A 13,000-nucleotide genomic window follows, 5' to 3' on the forward strand; every position below is an offset into this window, starting at 1 on the left:
CAGGCAAGGGATATAGCGTGGGTGTATTCTTCATCTGCATCCCCCACCCACAGGGGGTGGTCACGGATTGAACAGGCAAGGACTGCATTCAAGAGAATGAGCAAACTTCTCTGTAACAGGGACTTTAATATCCATTTTTTTCTTTGCGATTTACTTTACGTTGCACTGACACAGATAGGTCTTATGGGACAGGAAAGGCCTGGGAATGGGAAGGAAGCGGACGTGCCATAAGGTACAACCCCAGCATTTCCCTGGTGTGAAAACGGGAAACCATGGAAAACCATCTTCAGGGTTGCCGACAGTGGGATTCGAACCCACTATCTCCCGGATGCGAGATCAGAGCTGCGCGCCCCGTAACCGCACAGCCAACTCACCCGGTGACTTTAAGATCAATCTCCGTCTCTGTTTACTTCGGTGTTATGTATGTTCTGTTGTAACTCGTACCCTAACAGAGAACACCACCAAAAAAACCTTCGATCCTTTGAAATGTGGTGCTACCGACGCCTGTTCAGAATATCACGGGTTTACATAATACGTAACACTGAAGTACTCCAACGCACAACATTATATAGAAGACACTTGAGTACTTTGGTCATATGATTCGAAATTATAAATACAGTAGAAGAAGGGTACCGCCTCCAAACCCGGAAATCCACAGAAAAATTATCCAATATTGCGGCAGACCTCAAGAAAAGAAGGCTAAAATTTTATGGTCATGTTAAGAGGCTTCCAGAAACCAGACTAACCCACCAAGTTCTTGAAAGAGTTGATAAGCTGAAGAATTTTCCTTGGATACAACAAACAAAAGCGGACATGAAGAACGCACAAATTCAACCTGAAGAAATTTTGAATCGAAATATATACAGAAAGAAAATTGACAAGTGCGAAGTTACTCCAGAGAATGAAGTACCAAAAAGAGCAAGTACCAAGTGGACGGAAGAAAGGAAGAGGATCTTCAGTGAACATATGAAAGCATCCTGGATCCTCTGCAAACGAAATCATAAATAAAGCTTCGTGTGTTCCGAAAGGGACCATTCACGTATAATAATAATAATAATAATAATAATAATAATAATAATAATAATAATAATAATAATAATAATAATAATAATAATAATAATTCCAGCTTGTTCAAGAAAAAAGGTATCGTGGAACGAACTAGAGGGTAAGAAACGGTTTTGTCGTATGCTATACGTGCATTCTGGCATAAGTCATAATATAGAAATAGTGTTTACCTGGTAGCTCGCGACAGATATAGCAAGAGAATTTACTAATTTCGACGGCTAAGAACGAAAGGGTAAAAACAAAATATTTAAATACAATTTTGCCAGAGCATTTCGGTCAAGCCGGGTTTCGGTTAAGCGGGGTTCTACTGTATAGACTCGTTCAGCTTATCTTACAAGGTAAAATTGAAGGACGGAAGGAAGAGGAAGGAGAATATCTTGGCTACGGAAACTATGAGAGAATGGAATGGGCTCAGCACCTCCCCTCCCCCCCCATCTTTTCTGAGTTGCTGAGAACAAGAACCAGATCGCCCTAATCACAGCCGACATCCAATGAGGATGTGGTACAATAATAATAATAATAATAATAATAATAATAATAATAATAATAATAATAATAATTGCCTGCTGCCATTTCTTGATGGATACAGTACTTTTGCATCCATCTCTTGGCACAGGCCAGAGTAAAGTGTAGCTTCCACCGAAGTCCTAGTCTCATCCATGGCTATGACAATATGGAAGCTGCTGGGGTATGGGTGGTGCTGAGTAATGACATTCAGAGCACGACTAGTGCATCTGAGTGTTATGAAAGGTGTTTCTCATAGGGTCAGTCGTGCTGCAATAGCACTTTCTGACCCAGTGAGGAAAGCAATGGCAAACTACCTCACTCCTCGTCTTGCCTAGTACGCCTCATTTTGGTGCTGCCATTGGTTTTTGCGGTTTCCTTATAACCGCATAGCCTTTGGTGGTGCTATTTGAGGATCCAACCAGCCTCTGGGCTGCTGACCTAACAGACAATAAGAAGAAGAAGAAGAAGAATACAACACTTCTGGATTCGTCAACCTGGGTTCGGTCTGAGTTATTCAGCTCGGTGTTAGTTACCGTCCCTATTTTTCTTCGATACAAGGCCACGTCTCACACAAACAGCTTTGTAATACGGATACGTTTGACGCAACCTATTCCGGGTCATTGACTGAATGCTCAGCATAGCGGCCTTCAGTTCAGATGATCCGGAGTTCAATTCCCGGCCGCGTAGAGGATTTTAGCCTCATCTGGTTAAATTCTCGTCAGTCAACATCACAGAAGTATTGTTCTTCTTCGGAGGCAGGGGTTCGAAACTTTCAATCGAAGTCTATTCATACCAGCGGTGCAGGTCTTTAAGCCAAAAATTTCTCCGTCTCCCCACAGATCGTTTGCGTTCAATTTTCCCCTCGATGATGAGTTGGAGAAGTCATAGCACATGATGTACCTGAATTTTCGTTCCTTGATTGTTATTAGAAGCTCTTTCCTCTTATTGAACAAGTTAAGAACTTACTCACTGGTCCTCCTTTCTATCCAAGATATTCTAAGCATTCTTCTGTACATTTCTAAGGCTTCAATGCACCTTTCCAGCAGAGGACTGAACAGCCAGCCTTAAAAACCATACAGAAGGGCAGGGTAAACACAGTTTCGCAACGTCCGAACTCGGAGCTGAATGTTGAGATCTCTACTGGTAAAGAGGGCCCTCATACTGCTGAACACATTGCCCAATGCTGGATAAGATTTCATTCTTGGGATCGCAATGCTCAGTCACTATAGTTTCAAATTATTTGAAGGTTAACAATTATTGATTACATCCCTCTACAAAGCATTGGCGATCAGGAAGGGCATCTAGCTGTGAAACTGAGCTAGATCGACATGCACTGCTGACTCCAAATAAGTGGAAGAACGCCAGAAAGAAGGAAAAAATGTTTGAGTTAGTAAATTGTTTTTCCTAAGGAAATCCATCCTTGCTAGAGGTCGTCTACCTGTATTGTCTTACTTCTGTCATGTTTTCATCGGCTATCATCATTATCATCATCAGCAGCAGCAGCAGCATAGTTTGCTTTCTCCAGGTTGTAACAATATTTACTTATTTATTTATTCATTCATTTTCATTCATTCATGAAAATTTTGCAGTGTTTGAATTCAAGTATCTCATGACACAATTTTCACTTCTTTTCCCTTCTTCCTCTTCTCTTCACAAAATCTCTCCATCCTTTGGCTGTGCTCCTCTTCCCTTTGTTCTGTCCACAATGTTCCTGTCTTCTTCTTCTTCTTCTCCTCCTCATTTATTATACATTTTGTATTCCTAATTTTGTTTCTGAATTCTTTTCTGTCTCCTATTATTTGTCTGTTGATCCCCACCTGCCCTAAGTCTTCCTCTATTTTATGATACCAGTTTGTTTTCTTACTTGAACTGTTTAATATTTATTTATTTATTTATTTATTTATTTATTTATTCATTTATTTATTTATTTTCTTTCGTTTCGGCCATCTATGGACTATGTTTCACAATTTTTGCATTATATTAGGCTTCTCTCGCTTCAATGTCTGCCAGTATCTTTCCATACTTTCTCCTGTTTCTTCTGTTTTTCTGCATAGAATCCCGCCGTTCTCACTAGAGTCTTCCCAGTCTTCTCGAAACAGCGGAACTTTTTGACGAGTTGTCTAAATCGATTACAAACCATTATACCATCTTCCGTAACCCCAATCTTAGTCAAGTCCAACCTCACCTGTGAAGACCATTTCAGCTCTGTCTTCCTTTTCCTGAAGAATTCAAAGATTCTCTTCGCCATTCTGCTATTGTCCATCCTTAACAAGTATCAATAGAACTGTATACTTCTCTTCCACATCAATTCCACAATTCCTGTTCTTTGTTAGATTTAGGTCTCCTCCCCTATTTTTTGCATCTGGACCTAGATTTTTCTGAGCTTTCTTCGTTCTCTTTTCCGGATACCTTCAACCCCACCTTTCCTAACCATATCGAAGATTTCTGCTGCAATATTAATTTTTTTATTTTTATTTCGTATCGGCCTACTAAGGACCTCTTCTCTGGACTTTGATCTTTGCCCAGTGCTCCTTCATTCTTTGCCGGTGTTACTCTTATCTTCTCCGTCAACGTCTTTTCCGTCTTCAAATTCGGCCTTTCTTGAAAACCCTGGTGGTCGAAGAGTTTCCTCCTGAGTGGATTGCGTTCTTTATTATCATTAGTTTAAGAAATATTCCCTAAGGTTTCAAATTGCACACGAAATCTCTGCCCAAAAATATAAGGACAGACAAAAGACAAGCTATTTACCTTAATATTTAACGCAGTTTAGGAAAGTTGCTTCAGAAGAAAAAAGAATGAAGAGAAGTCTAGCACGCGCATGTTAAAAATCAGTAAGAAATACGGTCTAATTGATTGAATGACTCCACTTTTACAATACAATGCGTTATTCCACCTATAAATAAGCCCTGTTTGATCAGATATCCACGTACACAAGGCTTCCAACATGAGATCACATCGATGTTTTTCAAGTTTGAACTCTGATTTTAGCATGATGTGACCATCTTTTCAATTCATTTTGTACATCAAAACTCAATGGGATTTTTTTTATTATTATTATTATTTTTTTGCTATTTGCCTTACGTCGCACCGACACCAGATAGGTCTTATGGCGACGTAGATGGGACTTTCAACGTACAATAATTGGTTTTAAGACTTACACGAACTGGTTTTTAAAAATCCGTGTTTAAATGTGACAGACTGAGTCACCTTGACTCTTCAACTTTTTAATATATGTCATTGTTTTTTAGTATTAAGATTATCATGTGTTTTTACCATAATAGCATAGGCTGAAGATGTCTCACAATAGAAGAGACGAAACATGTCCCTTTTCTTAAAATGAAATAAAAAGATAATATTGTATAGTAAAGGTGGAGTCACTCAATCAATCAGACCTTATTTCTTCTTGAGCCCGACAATACGGATTTAATATGAAATTTATTTCTTGCGGTAAAAATCAGTAACCAACAATTTAATTCTACAGTAACTGACTTGTGATTGTTAGAATTGTCCAAATATTACTCGAAAATACAGCTACACAGTCCGTCACGATAGGAAGAGGGAGGCATCAGACAGCGCTTCTAGCGGAAGTTTAAAATTCAAAAGAAACAGCAGTTGGAAAATAAGATTTCAGCACGATCTTTAACGGCAGGTTGTATGGTATCCTCGATACGTAGATAAAAAGGCGGCTGTGTGCTGTTCAAGGTCCTGCAAGAGTAACAACTACAGCTAACTAGTTAAGTAAGCACAAATCAAGTGTACTCACCTCAGGTTTCAAACCAGGCAATCAGCCGTTCACACTTCTTCTACATCACATGACATAACGCCGAGTCACTCTGAAAGAAAGGAGGAAAAAACAAGTTAGAGAACATTGTAGGCTACTCGCTAAGACAGCCAAGACTGTGGGCCTCGGGGAAGGGAGTGTATTTCTTTTTAAAATCTACTATATAAATGTTGTATTAGTAATCAGCCCAACTCCAGGAAGAAGCAAGTAAGGCAGGCCTACGGATCTCCTTCGAGAAGACACGATACAAGACCAACATCAAAACAACATCCAGATGGGTGACAGTTGAGAGAAAAAGGATTCAAAAAGAGGAGAGATTCAAATATTTGGGGGAGTGGATGGACAATAACCTGCCAGAAAAAGAGGCACTGTTATCGAGAATAAAGAAGATGAACTTGGGATATAAACTAACTATAAACACTTACAAAAATAAGAATATCTTGAACAATGCAAAACTCAGACATACCAGATAGTCATCCGCCCGGAGGCTTTAAATGCAGCTGCAAGTTTGATCCTGATAAAAACAGCATTGGTCAAGAAGTTGGAACTAGCGGAGGGAAAGATTCTGAAGAAGATACTGGGACCCCAAAGAACAGAGGATGGACCATATAGAAAGAAAAGTAACCAATAATTATATATTGATGATGATGATGATGCTTGCTATTTAAAGGGGCCTAACATCGAGGTCATCGGCCCTAATTATATATTAAGATGGAAAGATCTCAGATATTGCCCGGAAGAGGAGAACCATGTTCTTCCGACAGATCTACAGAATTAGCCCGAGAAGACTGATCAACCAGATAATAAGATTTTCTTGAGATCAGGAAAGCCACGGTGCGTTGGTATCAGAAGGTGAAGAAGGACCTGAAAATAATGGGAATACAATGAACGGAATCAGCAACAGGGATGCTAAGAAGTCGAGAATCAAGGCCCGGTGAGGTTTAAAAAAGATAGATCCCGTACCTAAGCGCCATGGACAGAAAAAAGGAGGGGGTTGCAGAGTGAAAGGGTGAAGGATTAAAGCCCAGAAACAGATGAAGCTGAATTCGAATTAATGTGGTCCATCGTCGGAAAAAATAAAAAAATAAGAAAAAAGAAAAAGAAGAAGAATCGGCTTATCGAACGGCTTGGGCGTGCAAAAAAAAAAGTAAAATATTTAACGAAATATACGCGGAATTTTCCGCTCTCAGCACTGGTTTTTCAAAAATGAAAATATAAGACAAAAAATGTGTCTTGGTTCTTAAAAGACAACTACTATCTCTCCCGAAGGCCAGCACACAGTGACAAACTGCTACGCCGTCAGAAGACAACATATTCAACAGGCATATTTAAATAATGACATCAACAGACATGTAGAAACCTCTCGTTTCAACCAACAGAATGAAAGGTCAAGCAGAGTTGCCAACTCGAAATGCGATTTGTCTGCCCTGACGCAGAAAAACCGACGCCATGAGATAAAAACACGATCAAGCAGCACTTGTTACAGAGGGAAACAGCATTCTTCTTGCACTAATATAAAGACACTTGTTAACTAATTTGGGTGCGCTGATTTCATATCTGAAGTTAGATTTTCAATGTATGCTGCAGTTATTTTTCAATTCGTTTTTAACAATTTTTCACGTTAATGTAAAATTATAGAATATTTTAGCATTTATCTCAACTTATAAATGTGGGATATTATCTTAATCACCTTCGCGGTGAGAATATGAGTCATTTAAGCACAAAAACATGCAATGGCGTACAATTACGTGCAGTTCTGAAATGCAAAGGAATAAAATAACATATTTTGAACATAAATACGGCATAAAGCACTATTAAATTCAAACATCATTTTCTTACCTACAGCATTGATATGTACATACAGATGGAAGATATTAATTAATTCATTCATTAATGCAGTAATGTGGCAAAGACGGCATGCAAAACTCAATCAGGCCAGAATTTGCGCTTGTAGCTCTTGCATTTTTGCCTTGCTGAGAACAGTCTCCTTTGATGCTCCACCAGAAGTCTGCCATCATTTGCCTGTCCCATTGCCCTTGATAAAGCACTTGCATTGCCTTCAGGTCTTGATGGAAGAGTTCCATCAGCTCACCACTATCCCGAAGGTAATCAGAAAATTGATCAAGATCGCTATTCAGGAAGTGCATGTTATTACTCATGTTGCATCCAAGATCGCAAAATGCCTTTAGCATCCTTTGAACAAGACGTACATAGTTTTCTGCGTTCTTATTACCAAGACCTGAAGACAATGCAAGTGCGTTATCAACGGCAATGGGACAGGCAAAAGATTGCAGACTTCTGGTGGAGCATCGAACGAGACTGTCCTCAGCAAGGCCAAAAACGCAAGATGCTACAAAGGACATCGATGCTGCTATCTTCTTTTGATCCGTCTTCCTGACAAATTCCTTGTCACGAATAAGGGATGGAATGTGAGAAACATCAAATGCACTTGCTTTTAGTTTCTCGTATGACAAACGAGGGAAGGCAGAAACAATGCGTTGAAAACATTTATTTTCAATATTGGAGGTTTTACGAATTCCCTCATCACGCCAAGTTTGATGCGAAGCGGGGGGAGATGATTCTGTCTGGACTGACAAAACGTTCATTCACAACATTTGGCATCCTTACTTCGAGAATTTCACGTTTGGGTCACTCCTTCTGAGTGCAGTGTTTCTCCCGAGCACGGCTATCCCACATGTAGAGGTAACAAGGGTATTTTGTGAAACCTATGTGTTGTCCAAGGACGAACTTTACCATTTTACGATACACACAAACGATCCAGCTATGGTCAGAATACTTGAGTCATTGATTTGGTGCCATTGTCATGTCATTTTGAGTAGTAGTAGTAGTAGTAGTAGTAGTAGTAGTAGTACCACCGAGCTCGATAGCTGCAGTCGCTTAAGTGCGGCCAGTATCCAGTATTCGGGAGATAGTAGGTTCGAACCCCACTGTCGGCAGCCCTGAAAATGGTTTTCCGTGGTTTCCCATTTTCACAACAGGCAAATGCTGGGGCTGTACCTTAATTAAGGCCACGGCCGCTTCCTTCCCAATCCTAGCCCTTTCCTGTCCCATCGTCGCCGTAAGACCTATCTGTGTCGGTGCGACGTAAAACAACTAGCAAAAAAAAGTATTAGTAGTAGTAGAAGATGTTATCCCTTAACTTCAGTGTAAAGCAAAAATCTGCAACAACAGCGCAAATCATACTGTATGAAAATTAGAACATTCAGCTTCTGTTTGTTTTGTCCAACCTTTGTCCCGTTTGTCGTGGCGGGATTTTTTAATGACCGGACGCCCTTCCTGGCGTCAACCATATCAGAAGAGTTAAAGAAATGAAATGAATGACGTGATATATGATAGTAGGAAGGGAGAGGGTGAATCCCGGTGCCGGCACCTAGCCTACTCCTGTCGAATAGTACCAAGGGGTCTGCTCAAGTCTTAACGTCCCCGTGCGACGGATGAATCACGATCAACAGCGCCATATGAACACTTCGGAGAGGTTTGGAATTAAATCCGGACTTTTGGCACGCAATCTGGTGATCAGAGATTGTATATCACTACCTCTCCTATCTTGCCGGCCAACATTCTGATGGTAACAATTTTTTCAACCAACGGGACTCAAACCGACTAATCACGGTGTCAGACCGTTTAGACTTCGATGATAATGATGATGATGATGATGATGCCTGTTGTTTTAAGGGGCCTAACATCTAGGTCATCGGCCCCTGATGGTACGAAGTGAGACGAAATTCAATGACAAAATAAAAATTCAAAATCCTCCACTGACCAGAATTCAAAGCGTGAGGACGAAAAATGAACGGATGGATATGAAATTAAAACAATCAGTGGAGACGACCCGCAATGCCTCAGTCTCAGAAACTGACGGAAAACAATACTAATACTGACCAAGGTACTGCTTCTATAGCTCAATACTGAATCGATGATCCTTGCAAGCTAAAGGGGTCCAAAATATAGGCCATCGGCCTCTCATAATGGTACTTATCGCTTGGAAAGTAGAACTATGGTATGTGACATGGTGTGGTACTAATCAAAAGTATCGCATACTCGCGGTATTCCATACATTATGGTACTACTCACAGGTAATAAAATTCGCACATGTAATACAGACCTATGATGTTTCACACTTAGCGGCGCCATTTACAGCCAACGCAAACCTATGGTTTTCATCACATAAGTGTACTAACCACAGGGACTCCTACTATCCCGTGGTGTTCCTTATATAGTGGGTACTAATCATAGGCAAGCCACAACCCTGATGTCGCTCATATAGTGCTACTAATCACAAACCTATTTGGTACCTAACATACCGGTACTACGCGCAAGTAATAGCGACCCATAGTGTTCCCTGCGTGGTGGCACTAATCACAAGTAGTTTCATGGTTCTAATCCAATCATTCCTTGGTCGCCCCTTTTAGTCGCCTCTTACGACAGGCAGAGGATACCGTGGGTGTGTTCTTCGACTGCGTCCCCCACCCACAGGGGGTTGTGTGTTTGGTCTGCGAGAGGTATTTTATTTCCCTCAAGTCCGCCGGCAAGCCGGCGAGGACCCCCCTGTCCGCCACCTGGGACGCGCCACGAGGGAGTATCACCTTACACCCTGCTACGCCAGCGTAGTAGGTTCGTGGCGTTTAGACTTCAATGCCTTAACAATCATGGCGACGAGGCGGGAAAATTAGAACATTCAGCTTAAAAACCAAAATCTGAAACAGTAAATCAAACCCATATAGCATGAAAACTAGAGCATGCAGAAAGTAACGATTAGAGTGAAAGATATTGAGAAGAAAATGATTATTACGACTAAAAGGACCTTATTCGAATTCTGTAAAACTACTTTAAAAAATTTAAGAAAGAAAGGCTTCCAAACTGAGAAGCAAGAGGTATGGTGTGGTGTGGTGGCTAATGGGACTATATAAGAATAAGGCTCAGACAGAGAAACATGAAGAGAATCGTTGTATATGTTGTGGGGAAATATTGGAAGAGGCGCATCTATTGAGATTTTGTAGGGCGAAGGAGGCAATTAGAGTAAAACATTTAGGAAGAGAATATGTAGAAAAACTATAAAGAGAGAAAGAATTCTGCACAATTGTTAAATTATTGAATAAGGAACGGATTGCACCGGGCGAGAGTTTGTTCGAACCCCACTGTCGGCAGCTCTGAATATTGTTTTCCGTGGTTTCCTATTTTCACACCAGAAAAATGCTGGATCTGTACCTTAATTAAGGCCACAGCCGCTTCCTTCCCAACCCTAGTCCTTTCCTATCCCATCGTCGCCATAAGACCTATCTGTGTCGGTTCGACGTAATGCAAATAGCAATATTAAATGTAGCAATAGCTAAATTGTTGTACTGTAGTGTCGTTATGCTTTTTCTTTAAGTTAACTATTAAACTGCATGTGAATTGAATGAGAAAATTCATTCATTCATTCATGAATTTTCTCTCTCTCTCTCTCTCTCTCTCTCTCTCTCTCTCTCTCTCTCTAGTTAGTACTATCCGTGACTGGGTGAGAAGAGTGTTTATTCATTCATTGACGAGCACAATTCAGTCACGAAATACACGCACTCGGTCATTCTTTCAGTCAATCAATTCATTCAAAATGTATGTTGAAATGAAATGGCGTATGGCTTTTAGTGCCGGGAGTGTCCGAGGATATCCTCGGCTCGCCAGGTGCAGTTCTTTCAATTTGACTCCCGTGGGCAACCTCCGCGTCGTGATGAGGATGAAATGATGATGGAGACGACACACACCCAGTTCCAAGGCAGCGAAATTAACCAATGATGGTTGAAATTTCCGACACTGCCTAGAATCGAACCCGGGACCCTTGTGACCAAAAACCAGCACGCTAACCATTTAGCCATGGAGAAAATGTATGTTGCAAGTGTACGATAACTCTACAAATACTGATGAAACAATTAATTAAGGACAACTTAGGGATGGTAAGATGCATGTTTGTCCTAGACTATATGACTCTGTTAATGTCTACGACAAAACAAATAAATAAACAAATAAATAAACAAATAAATAAACAAATAAACAAACAAACAAACAAACAAACAAACAAACAAACAAATAAATAAATAAATAAATAAATAAATAAATAAATAACGATTACTTCCTCTCCAGTTTCAGGGGAGTATTCCATTCTAAAAACAAATTACAAAAACCCAGAGAATGCAAAGGAAAACTGATTTCGTATTTGTAATTGACAATGCCAAAATACACAGTTGAAAAGTCTCACGCAACAGACAAAAGAAAAAAAATGTTTTTTTTAAATTTTTTATTTTATTGATAAATAGGGTTCCAGAGAGCAAGAGCTCTGTCAAGAGGAACAATACATAGATAATCACAACAATGGCGGATTAACGCATAAGGTCTAAACGTGAAAGAGTAATTATAGTGGTTTTACATATACTTTAAGTATCACAATTTACCTAATGGATAGGATTATATTAAGTGGATTATTATCAGAGTAACAATACAGGAGGAACAACTTTTTGACTTTTAAGATTTGGAAATGGAAATATCAGAGAAATAACTGTTACACATTTGTAGTGCCTAACAGGTATTTCTTAAGCTTATTACGAAATGGCACAGTTTTAGAGAGGATTGCTATGTTGTCAGGAATGCTGTTATATTCAGATATTAGTAAGTGTTGCACTCCCTTAGTGCCAAACCTGTGTTATTTAGGCAGCAGTCACGGAACGTGTTCTTTTACGTTACGAGTGAGTTGTTTACGTTAGACGGAATTTCAAAACGAATAAGTAGACTTATCATTCTTGTGGCTGTTGCGGTTTGGTGTTTCCTGAGATATCGTGGTGAGCGAGTGGTCTTTCACATTTATACAGTGACCACCAAACAGGCGAGCCGATGGGTGGTCCCTACTGACCACAGAACACAGACAACTGAGTTATCTACACTCTTTTCTTCCAAGCTTGGGGCCCTTGCAAATTTCCCTTGTAGTCGCCTCGTACGTCCAGTGTTGCCACGTTTACAAATAAAGAATCCGTAGATTGTAACGTTTAAATTTCGAGAGTTTTCATGAAAATTTCGGTAGTTTCTCGAGTACTGAAATTACTAAATATATTTTTTTTTTGCTAGGGGCTTTACGTCGCACCGACACAGATAGGTCTTATGGCGACGATGGGATAGGAAAGGTCTAGGAGTTGGAAGGAAGCGGCCGTGGCCTTAATTAAGGTACAGCCCCAGCATTTGCCTGGTGTGAAAATGGGAAACCACGGAAAACCATTTTCAGGGCTGCCGATAGTGGGATTCGAACCTACTATCTCCCGGATGCAAGCTCACAGCCGCGCGCCTCTACGCGCACGACCAACTCGCCCGGTAATTACTAAATTAAATAATGCAATAGTCATGTGAAGTCATTATGAGAATAATATACAATTTCACTCACCCGTACTCTCTGGCCATTGTATGCTTCTTCTATTTCTTCTTCTTCTTCTTCCTCTCCACTTTTCCTGTAGATGTATGTCTGATGAATGACTACAAATTGTATACCAATTTTGAAGTTGTAACAGGATGCAGATTTTATATTCTATATGCGGGTCAGGGATTTCCCTTCGAATGATGCAGTCAAGCGCAAGTGTAGAGTTCCCTAAGAGGGGAGTGATTACGTCA

The 13,000-nt window shown here is 40.2% G+C and overlaps 1 protein-coding gene across 1 annotated transcript in view; it reads right to left on the reverse strand.

The window, feature by feature from the left end:
• Positions 1–13,000, reverse strand: part of rdgB (retinal degeneration B) — a 689,086-nt gene that overhangs the window by 426,008 nt on the left and 250,078 nt on the right. The window contains exon 3 of the mRNA XM_067154865.2: positions 5,336–5,405. The gene's annotated coding sequence lies outside the window, so the exon portion shown is untranslated. The remainder of the gene's footprint in view (positions 1–5,335; positions 5,406–13,000) is intronic.

The sequence above is a fragment of the Anabrus simplex genome, chromosome 10, assembly GCF_040414725.1.
Source record: "Anabrus simplex isolate iqAnaSimp1 chromosome 10, ASM4041472v1, whole genome shotgun sequence".
Classification (NCBI taxonomy): Eukaryota; Metazoa; Arthropoda; class Insecta; order Orthoptera; family Tettigoniidae; genus Anabrus; species Anabrus simplex.